This window comes from Thalassophryne amazonica, chromosome 2 (genome assembly GCF_902500255.1).
Source record: "Thalassophryne amazonica chromosome 2, fThaAma1.1, whole genome shotgun sequence".
Taxonomy (NCBI): Eukaryota; Metazoa; Chordata; class Actinopteri; order Batrachoidiformes; family Batrachoididae; genus Thalassophryne; species Thalassophryne amazonica.
The window spans coordinates 104,071,577-104,082,092 of record NC_047104.1 but is presented as its reverse complement, the minus strand read 5'-3'; positions in this window follow the sequence as shown (position 1 = coordinate 104,082,092).

Genomic DNA, 10,516 nt, shown 5'->3' with positions numbered 1-10,516 from the left:
GATGGAAGGAAGGAAGGGTTTTACAAATTCATAATGGACTTCCATACTAGTGTAAAGACATTTCAGTGTAGAGTAGTGTTCAGAATAATAGTAGTGCTATGTGACTAAAAAGATTAATCCAGGTTTTTAGTATATTTCTTATTGTTACATGGGAAACAGGGTACCAGTAGATTCAGTAGATTCTCACAAATCCAACAAGACCAAGTATTCATGATATGCACACTCTTAAGGCTATGAAATTGGGCTATTACTAAAAAAAAAAAAAAAAAAAAAAAAAGTAGAAAAGGGGTGTTCACATAATAGTAGCATCTGCTGTTGATGCTACAAACTCAAAACTATTATGTTCAAACTGCTTTTTAGCAATCCTATGAATCACTAAACTAGTATTTAGTTGTATAACCACAGTTTTTCATGATTTCTTCACATCTGTGAGGCATCAATTTTGTTGGTTTGGAACCGATTTTCAAGGATTCAAAGGATTCAAAGAATTTTTATTGTCATATGCACAGAAGAACATGTTCCCTGCACAATGAAATGTGTCTACTGCATTTAACCCATCCTAAGGCGTCTTCTAACTGTCACAGCACTTACAGGTAACTCCAGACTGTCTTTGATCATCCTGGAGCTGATCAATGGGTGAGCCTTTGCCATTCTGGTTATTCTTCTATCCATTTTGATGGTTGTTTTCCGTTTTCTTTCACACGTGTCTGGTTTGTTTGTCCATTTTAAAGCATTGGAGATCATTGTAGATGAACAGCCTATCATTTTTTGCACCTGCGTATAAGTTTTCCCCTCTTCAATCAACTTTTAATCAAACTACGCTGTTCTTCTGAACAATGTTGTGGACATCCCATTTTCCTCAGGCTTTCAAAGAGAAAAAGCATGTTCAACAGGTGCTGGCTTTATCCTTACATAGGAGACACCTGATTCACACCTGTTTGTTCCACAAAATTGACGAACTCACTGACCGAATGCCACACTGCTATTATTGTGAACACCCCCTTTTCTACTTTTTTTTTTAACTATTAGCCCAATTTCATAGCCTTAAGAGTGTGCATATCATGAATGCTTGGTCTTGTTGGATTTGTGAGAATCTCCTGAATCTACTTGTTTCCCATGTAACAATAAGAAATATACTCAAAACCTGGATTAATCTTTTAGTCACATAGCACTACTATTATTCTGAACACTACTGTATGTTAGTTTCTTTAAATGACAATAATCTGAATCAGAATTCATACTATTCATTCACTCATCTTCTATACCCGCTTGCCCGTCTTAAAAGTGAAAAGAGAGGAAAAAGAATGAGAGTTTCAGCTCAGACGTGAACTAGAGTTAAAGCGCATCGAGGTAGAAGCTGCCACCACTAGAAAAGTGGAGTTGAGAAAGTTGGAAGCAGAGTCGGTTTTTAAAATGCGGCAGCTGGAGCTGCAGGTCCGGGGTTCGGTTACGGAACCTCGCACGGTCAGTCCACATGATGCATTTGATGTCACTAAAAACATTCAGCTTGTCCCAGTTTTCCGCGACAGTGGAGTCATATTTTGGGGCTTTGAGCGCATTGCGGTCGCACTACACTGGCCACGGGATGTGTGGGCTATTTTACCTGCAATGTAAACTGCGGTAAAGCGTTAGAGGCGTGTGCGTCATTGTCTGTTTCAGATAGCCTAAATTATGATAAACTGAAGGGCGCTATTCTTCGCACATACGAATTGGTCCCAGAGGCATACTGACAGCGTTTTAGGGGGCTAAGGAAATTTTTTACCCCAAAGTTTTGTGGATTTTGCCCGTGAAAAGAGCTTGTTATTTGACAGGGGGTGTTCCACCAGTAAGGTGTCCACTTATGCGTCATTGTGTGAGTTGCTTTTGATTGAAGATTTTAAAAACTCTCTGCCTGAGCGTATTATTATTTATCTTAATGAACAGAAAGTAACTACACTCCAGCAGGCTGCGGTTTTGGCAGATGAGTTTGCGCTTATGCACAAAGCAACTTTTATACATGATTCTGTTTCCAAACCAACTGACAAATCGCCACAGACTAATTTCTCAGTCAGTGCCACGCCTGAAAGGCAAAAGCAGTGTTTTTATTGTCATAAAATTGGTCACCTTGTGGCTGATTATGTTGTCCTAAAACAGAAACAACAACTTGTGCCAAAACCTAAAGGTGTGCGTTTAATTAAAACTGCGCCTCCGGCCGTAATTCAGTCTGTTTGCACGCCACTTGTTACTCCTGACGAGTGTTTTAAGTCTTTTATATTGATGCGTTTGTTAGGTACCAGGAGAGGAGAAGCGCCCTGTTAAGGTCTTGCGGGATACGGGTAGGTCTCAGTCTTTTATGCTTTCTGGGGTGTTGCCCCTTGGCTCAAACACTGACTGTCACTCAGCATTGTAGTTAAGGGCATTGGTTAACTTATGTCCCGGCTCCACTGCATAATGTCTATCTTGAGTCTAAGTTGGTTAGTGGCGTATTTCCAGTGGCTGTTCGTGACCAATTTCCCATTGACGGAGTAGATTTTATCATGGGAAATGACATCGCAGGTGGAAAAGTCTACCTGGCTCCTGAAGTTGTCAGTCAGCCTATTCCAGGATCTGAAAAAGGATGAGGTTGGCCACAAAATCACCCTGGCGTGTTTCCAGTGTGCGTCTTGACATAAGCCAGGCACAGAGAACACCGGAAGGTGAAGTTGATTTAGGTGACTCTGTGCTCGCCCCTGTTTGCATGGGGATTGTGCGCCATCTTCTGGCAAGATTGAGAAGGACTCAAAGATTAATGTTGACACTGGGGAGTTCCAGACAGGCTCGCTTATGTCTCTTCCACTAACATGTGAAGCTCTTATTGAAGCTCGAAAAGCTGATTCTACTTTAATGAAATGTTTTTCTGTTTTAGAGAGCCCAGTTGATAGCAACCATACTTCCTGGACCAGAGAGTGTTGATGCGCAAGTGGGTTCCTTGGTCAGGAACAGTGCTGATTCCAATGGTTGGTGTGTAGTGTTCCAGATTGTGGTCCATAAATGTTATCGACCTCATGTGCTATCTCTAGCCCATGAAGATTGGTGGTCTGGTCATCTTGGTGTGACTAAAACTTCTAATCGTGTTCTACAGCATTTCTTTTGGCCAGGTCTGAAAACTGATGTGGCTCGTTTCTGTAAATCCTGTAGTACCTGCCAGATTGTGGGAAAACCAAACCAGGTGGTACCGCTGGCACCACTTCACCCTGTGCCTGCTGTCGGTGAATCTTTTGAGCATGTAATTGTGGATTGTGTTGGCCCCTTACCAAAAAATCTGGTAACCAATTTCTGTTGACTATGATGTGTGTTACCACTCGTTTTCCTGAAGCTATTCCTCTGCGAAGAATCACTGCTTCCTCTATCATAAAAGCACTTATTAAATTTTTTACTACATTTGGTCTCCCCAAGATTGTTTGTTTTTGATTGATTGGAACAAACTTATTGTCTCGAGCATTTGGGGAGACATTACAGTCATTTGGTGTAACCCACTCCGTGTCTAGTGCTTATCATCCAGAGTCACAAGGTGCACTAGAAAGATGGCACCAGACTCTTAAGTCTGTTGAGTAAGTTTTGTTTTGAGACTGGCAAAGACTGGGATGAGGGCATTCCCTTTATGTTATTCGCTATTAGGGATGCCACTCAAGAATCCACTGGTTTTAGTCCAGCCAAGCTTGTGTTCGGTTATAACCTTCATGGCCCTTGAAAATGCTCAAGTAAAAATTTTTATCCAGGGCAATACCCAAGGGGACGTGTCGGAATTTGTCTTTAAGATAAGGAACGGTTGCAGCGGGCCGCTAAACTAGCTAAAGAAGCTCTTTCTTCTCAAGCTGACGAAGGGCGTTTTGATAAAAAGGCTGTGGTTCAACATTTCCAGCCTGGTGATAAAGTGTTGGTGCTGCTTCCTATTTTGGTTCTGCTCTCTCAGCTCGTTTTGCCAGTCCTTATGTCATTGACAAAAAGGTATCGGATACGAACTATCTCATTCTTACTCCTGAGAGAGGAAAAAACCTGTCTATGTCATGTAAACATGTTAAAGCCTTTTTATGTGCGGGATGAGAAGCCAGCACAGTCCTTACTGGCTGTGCCTTACATTTCTCTTGTTTTCAGATGTGCCGCTTGAGGGAGACTTGGAAGAGCCTAGTGTGGCCCAGCAATGTGCGGCTGTCCAACTCTGAGTTTATGTCCAGTATAGGTGTCAATCTGTCATATCTCAGTGAGGATCAGTTTTGTGATATCTGGCTCTGTTACAGTCCTACCCTTTATTTGGTGACATTCCTTCTCGCACTACTGTACTTGAGCATGACATAGATGTTGGTTCCACTGCTCCTATCAAACAGCATGCATATCGTTGCCCTCCGATGAAACGTGAGGCCATAAAGAAGGAGGCCCAATATCTTTTGGACAATGGCCTTGCAAAACCCAGTCATAGCCCTTGGAGTTCCCCTTGCCTTCTTGCTCCAAAGTCCGATGGGACTCCACACTTTTGTACGGATTTCCGGAAAGTTAATGCAGTCACAGCACCAGATTCTTTTCCCCTACCCCGTATGGAGGACTGTATAGACAGTATTGTTCCGGCAGTACACATCACAAAGTTAGATCTGTTAAAAGGCTACTGGCAAGTTCCGCTCACAGCTAGAGCCTCGGAGATCTCTGCCTTTGTGACGTCTGATCATTTCTTGCAGTATACTGTAATGGCGTTTGCCATGAGAAATGCACCAGCTACTTTCCAGCACCTTATGCACACAGTTTTAAGTGATGTAGCTCATTGTAATGTGCATTTGGACGATATTGTTGTCTATTCAGGCACTTGGACCGAGCAGATTCGTACACTATATGAGGTTTTTGAGTTTGTCTCAAGCTAACTTGATGCTAAACCTAGCCAAATGTGATTTTTGGCAGGGCTACCGTGTCTTATCTTGGGAAAATAGTTGGTCATGGACAGGTACCCCCTGTAAATGCAGAAGTTGAAGCTGTGCTTTCCTGCACAACTCCTACTACTCACCAAGAGATTTGCCAGTTTTTAGGCCTAGTCGGCTATTACCGGTGTTTTTTGTAAAAATGTTTCTGTGCTAGTTGCCCCTCTCACTGCTCTTTGTAGCTCATCCGTACCATTTATTTGGACAGCCGAATGTGAAAAGGCTTAACTAGCAGCTAAGTCACACCTGTGTAGTTCTTTTAGCCCCAGACTACTCTAAACCTTTTCGCTTGGAAGTTGGTGCAAGTACCAACTAGTGCCATTGGTTTCTGGTGCCGTGCTTGTACAGGAGGATGAGGCTGGAGTCCCCCATCCAGTCGCATACTTTTCTACCAAATTTAAAAAGCACCAGCTCCCTTGTTCAACAACTGAAAAGGAGACAATGGCTATGCTCCTAGCCCTTCAACATTTTAATGTGTATGCTGGTTCTACTAATGTTCATGTTTCTGTGTCAACCGACCACAACCCTCTTGTTATGTGGATACGTTTTTCGTCGAGCTGTGGTGATTAATCCGACAGAAATGATGTAAAAGGTAAGATTAAGGCTGAATCTCAATTCTACCCTTCAGCCCTTACCCTTCCCCTCCGTTTTGCGCGGGCACGAGAGACAGAGGGGTGTCTCAATTCTCTTTTTGGAGCGAGGTGGAGGGCTAGGCGGAGGGCTGCAAACACCTTCAAACTGAGTGGATCTGGATGCACACTCTGCTTGGAGGGGTAGGAGGAGCTTACCGCATTCTCCACAGAAACATGGCGCCCAAAGCGGCACAAATGAAAGCGGCTTTCATTACAAATTACGCTGTTTAGAAAGTAATAATTTGCCCAAAAATTTACAGGCAGTTGCCTATGACAGCAACGTGTATGCTGCTGGATGCATGTTGCGCATATTGTCGTTCTGAAGAATATCATAACTTTTCTCGTGCGCTGAGGCGTTATAATGCATATAAACATGAACGCTACAATAAGACACTTTTATCTCTCACAATGGAGAAAATCATGATAAAGGATAAGCACGGTAATTTGTATGCTCATAAATCTTTGGATAATAGCGATTCCTGCTGTTGGATTTCAAGGTCTGTAATGTCTGTGTATTTTGCAAACAAACAGGGAGCCCTGAGCACACTCGTCTCCTTAATAAGCTTTCGGGCAGAAAATGAGAAGTTTCCTCAATGGGCGTAAGTTGGAAAATGTACACACACATGTATATGTTTAACACATAACCTGACATCCTAATAGACTGCTATTATTTGTCAAGGACATTTCTAAAGGAAATAGGGCTGGATGTGCCTGGAACACCCCCTTAGGGAGGCGCCCAGGAGGCATTCTTACCAGATGCCCGAACCACCTCAGCTGGCACCTTTCAACACGAAGGAGCAGCAACTCTACTCCGAGCTAACCACGGATGACCGAACGTCTCACCCTATCTCTAAGGGAGACACCAGCCACCCTCCTGAGGAAGCCCATTTCGGCCGCTTGTCCCCACAGTCTAGTTCTTTCGGTCATGACCCAACCCTCATGACCATAGGTGAGAGTAGGAATGAAGACTGACCAGTAGATCGATAGCTTCACCTTTTGGGTCAGCTCCCTTTTTGTCACAACAGTACGGTACAGCAAATGCAATATTGCCCCTGCTGCGCCGATTCTCCGGCCAATCTCACGCTCCATCGTCCCCTCACTCGTGAACAAGACCCCGAGGTACTTGAACTCCTTCACTTTGGGAAAGGCCGTATTCCCTACCCGGAGTAGCCAATCCATCGGTTTCCTGCTGAGAACCATGGCCTCAGATTTAGAGGCACTGATCCTCATCCCAGCCGCTTCACACTTGGCTGCAAACTGATCCAGTGAGTGTTGGAGGTCACCAGCCAATGAAGCCAACAGGACCACCTCATCTGCAAAAAGCAGTCATGAGACCCTGAGCCCACCAAACCGGTACCCTCCTCCCCCCGACTATGCCTCAATATGCTGTCCATGTCAAGCCCATATTTTGTTTTCAGGGTTGTCATTTCACCAATGGAAATTCAAAGGCGTGCATACACTTAAAGATATATTTATTGATAATGTCTTTCCCACATTTCAACAACTCCAGAAAAAGTTTAATATAGACAGCAAAGATTTTTTCAAGTACTTACAAGTACGTGACTTTGTCAGAGAAATATTTCCATCCTTTCCCAATGCACCGCAGAGTACTGCTTCAGATGATTTGTTCCTGACAAACCCACTAAGGAAAGGGCTATTTCCAGGATTTACAACAAACTTTCACAATTAGACTGTATAGCCACATTGGATCACCTGAAAGATGCCTGGTGCAGTGAACCAGGTGTTAACATGACTGAGGAACAGTGGACTACAGCGCAGGAACGGGTTCATTCCTCCTCAATCTGCTGCAGACATGGACTAATACAATTTAAAATATTGCACAGATTACACCTGTCCAAACTGAAGATGTCTAAAATGTTTTCAGGAGTAAATCCCACATGTGATCGTTGTGGACAGGCTCCCGCTTCATTGTCACATATGTTCTGGACATACATTAATATCGGCACTTATTGGGTTAAAATATTTGAAACACTGTCTGAAATTTTTAAGAAGAAACTCCCCCAGATCCAATAATGGCATTGTTTGGTGTATATACATGTATTTAAGTAAAAAAGAAATGCATGTTTTGAGTTTTGTGACGTTGTTGGCGAGACGTCTTATATTGTTGAATTGGAAAAGCAAAGCTCCTCCGATCCATCCAGCCCTATTGAGAGATGTTATGCACCATTTACAATTGGAAAAGATCAGATATTCACTGAGAGACAATGTCAAGCTGTTCCACTCAACATGGCAACCCTTTATGGATCATTTTAACAAGTAAAATGTGACCAGCGTCCTCCTGGTTTTTTTATTATTTTTTGGGATATGTTAACCTAGTGTTTTTTTTTTTTTTTTTTTAAGGGGGGGGTGTTTTTTGTTTTATTTTATTTTATTTTTATTTTTTTTCGGGTATACAGTTATGAATGTAAAGAGTAATACTTGAACAAGTTATTATGATGATACTGTTATGTTGTTTATTTCTGTTAATGTTGAAAATAATAAAATCAATAAAAAGATTGAAAAAAAAATGCTGTCCATGAATATCACAAACAGGATTGGTGACAAGGCGCAGCCCTGGCGGAGGCCAACCTCCAACGGAAAAGAGTCTGACTTTCTGCCGAGCACCCAAACAGCTGTTGCTTTGTGAGTACAGAGATTGGATGGCCCTAAGAAGGGACCCCCTCACTCCATACTCCCGCAGCCTCCCACAGTATCTCCCGGGGTACCCGATGATATGCCTTCTCCAAGTCCACAAAACACATGTAGACTGGGTGGGCATACACCCAGACAACCTCCAGGATCCTTGTGAGAGTAAAGAGCTGGTCGGTTGTTCCATGACCAAGACCGAACCCGCATTGTTCCTCTTCAATCAGAGGTTCGACTATCGACTATCGACCGACCCCCCTTTCCAGCACCCTGTAGTAGACTTTACCAGGGAGGCTGAGTAGTGTGATGCACCTGTAGTTGGCACACACTCTCTGGTTCCCCTTTTTAAATATGGGGAGCACCACCCCAGTTTGCCACTCCTTAGGCACTGTCCCAGACCTCATCGCAATGTTGAAGAGACATCTCATCCAAGACAATACCTCCACAGCCAGAGCCTTCAGCATTTTTGGACGGATCTCATCAACCCCCAGGGCCTTTCCACTGCAGAGTTGTTTGACTACCTCAGTGACTTCCACCAGGGAAATTGATGAAAATCCTCTGTCAGCTTCCAGCTCTGCCCCTACTATAGAGGGCACTCCAGTCTGATGCAGGAGCTCTTCAAAGTGTTCCTTCCAGCGCCAGATTACATCCTCAGTTGAGGTCAACAGAGTCCCATCCTTACTGTAGACAGCTTGGACGGTTACAGTAAGGAAAGAACTAAAAGCTAGAGGAACTAAATTTAGCAGAAACTAACTGGTCCACTGATGTTTTACAAGTTAGCTGAAAAGCTAATCCAATAACAACAAAAAAAGTTAGCTTCGCTAATTAGTAGTTAACGAATTAGCAGAACTGCGCCCATCACTGCTCGTCCTCCATCCTCCTGTGTTTTGGCTCTGATGGACAGATGCTGTCACATTTCCATGGCACGGCATTTAGCAGAAAGATTTTCCCAGTTTACAGACACATATTTACACTGTTGGAGCTGGACCTCAGCAGTGTGCCATTTAATGAAAGCATGTTGTCATATTACTCACTGTTCTGCATCCCTCACAACGAGCACATTAAAGAACTCCCACCGCATGTCCTCAGAGCGAGAGAGAGAGAGAGAGAGAGAGAGAGAGAGAGAGAGAGAGAGAGAGAGAGAGAGAGAAAGGGGGAGAGAGACAGAGAGAGAGACAGAAAAAGGATTCAAGATGACACAGAGCCTCAATAAAAGAGACCTTAAATGTACAAATCCAGAAAGCTCAAACAGCAGCTGCATTTCTGCTGCAACTGTGGCCAGGCTGGTAGCAGCTCGTCCACTCCCCTGCAGCTCGTGCATGTAGCCCCTCCCCACCCCTCCCACAGTTCTCTCATGAATGACAGTCCCAGAGAGTACATTCAGAGGGTCACATAACACCAGCAACGGCTCTGGGTGCACACTGGGAAGAGCCTTGTCACCTCGCCAACTTTGAGAAGTTCAAAATCTGTGCGCGATGCTGGCCACACCCTGCAATTGAAGAGAGGGGAGAGGGAAGAGCACCACTAAGCCAACGTTGTGAAAAATCAAGTGATTTCCCTCACAATTGCCATTCGCAGGCTGTCGCAGCCCAGTGAGATCGGACCCTACAGACTTGGACCTTTGTTCTCCTGCAATGATATCAGCATCACCAGGCACCTCTGTCCAGCCACCTCATGACTCCATAAGCTCTTTCCATGTGTCTCTCAATCTCAAAAGTCAAGAATTAAGAGACATGATTACATGATTGGTGAATGTCTCTACAAGTTCAACAAAGCAACATGTCAAATACATAACCACAATTTGAGGTGCCAGGAAGCAATTGAAATGCCTTATAACTCTGTATGAATATAGAATACATTGCTGAAGGTCCTAAGGGTGCTGAGGATTCACAAAACATTTTTAAAATTTGAAAATTTACCAAAACTTTGAAGAAGGCAAGAGGTCAATAGTGCATGGCAATCAGCTGATTCAGAAGCTGCAAGCTGCTGTGCTTACCCATCTCCTGGAGACAACAGGCAGACTGCCACCCCTGTTCTCCCCACCCCCCATGCATATGGTGTGCATGCCAAATTTGCTGCAATTAAAAATGTGATGCGTGTTGTGGCAAAGGAGTCACAATATAGGGAAGCAGGAAGCAAGGGAATCCTTAGATCCCATTTTGTTCCTCATGCCCAAACCCCACCTGCACTCCAAAACCTACACAGAATTTACAATAACTAAACAACATGAAATTAAAATGCAAGAAGGCCACACACCCTCCCATCCACAGACCAAAAACTCCACAAGCCCTCCATGGACAGTTCTCATGTGGTTGT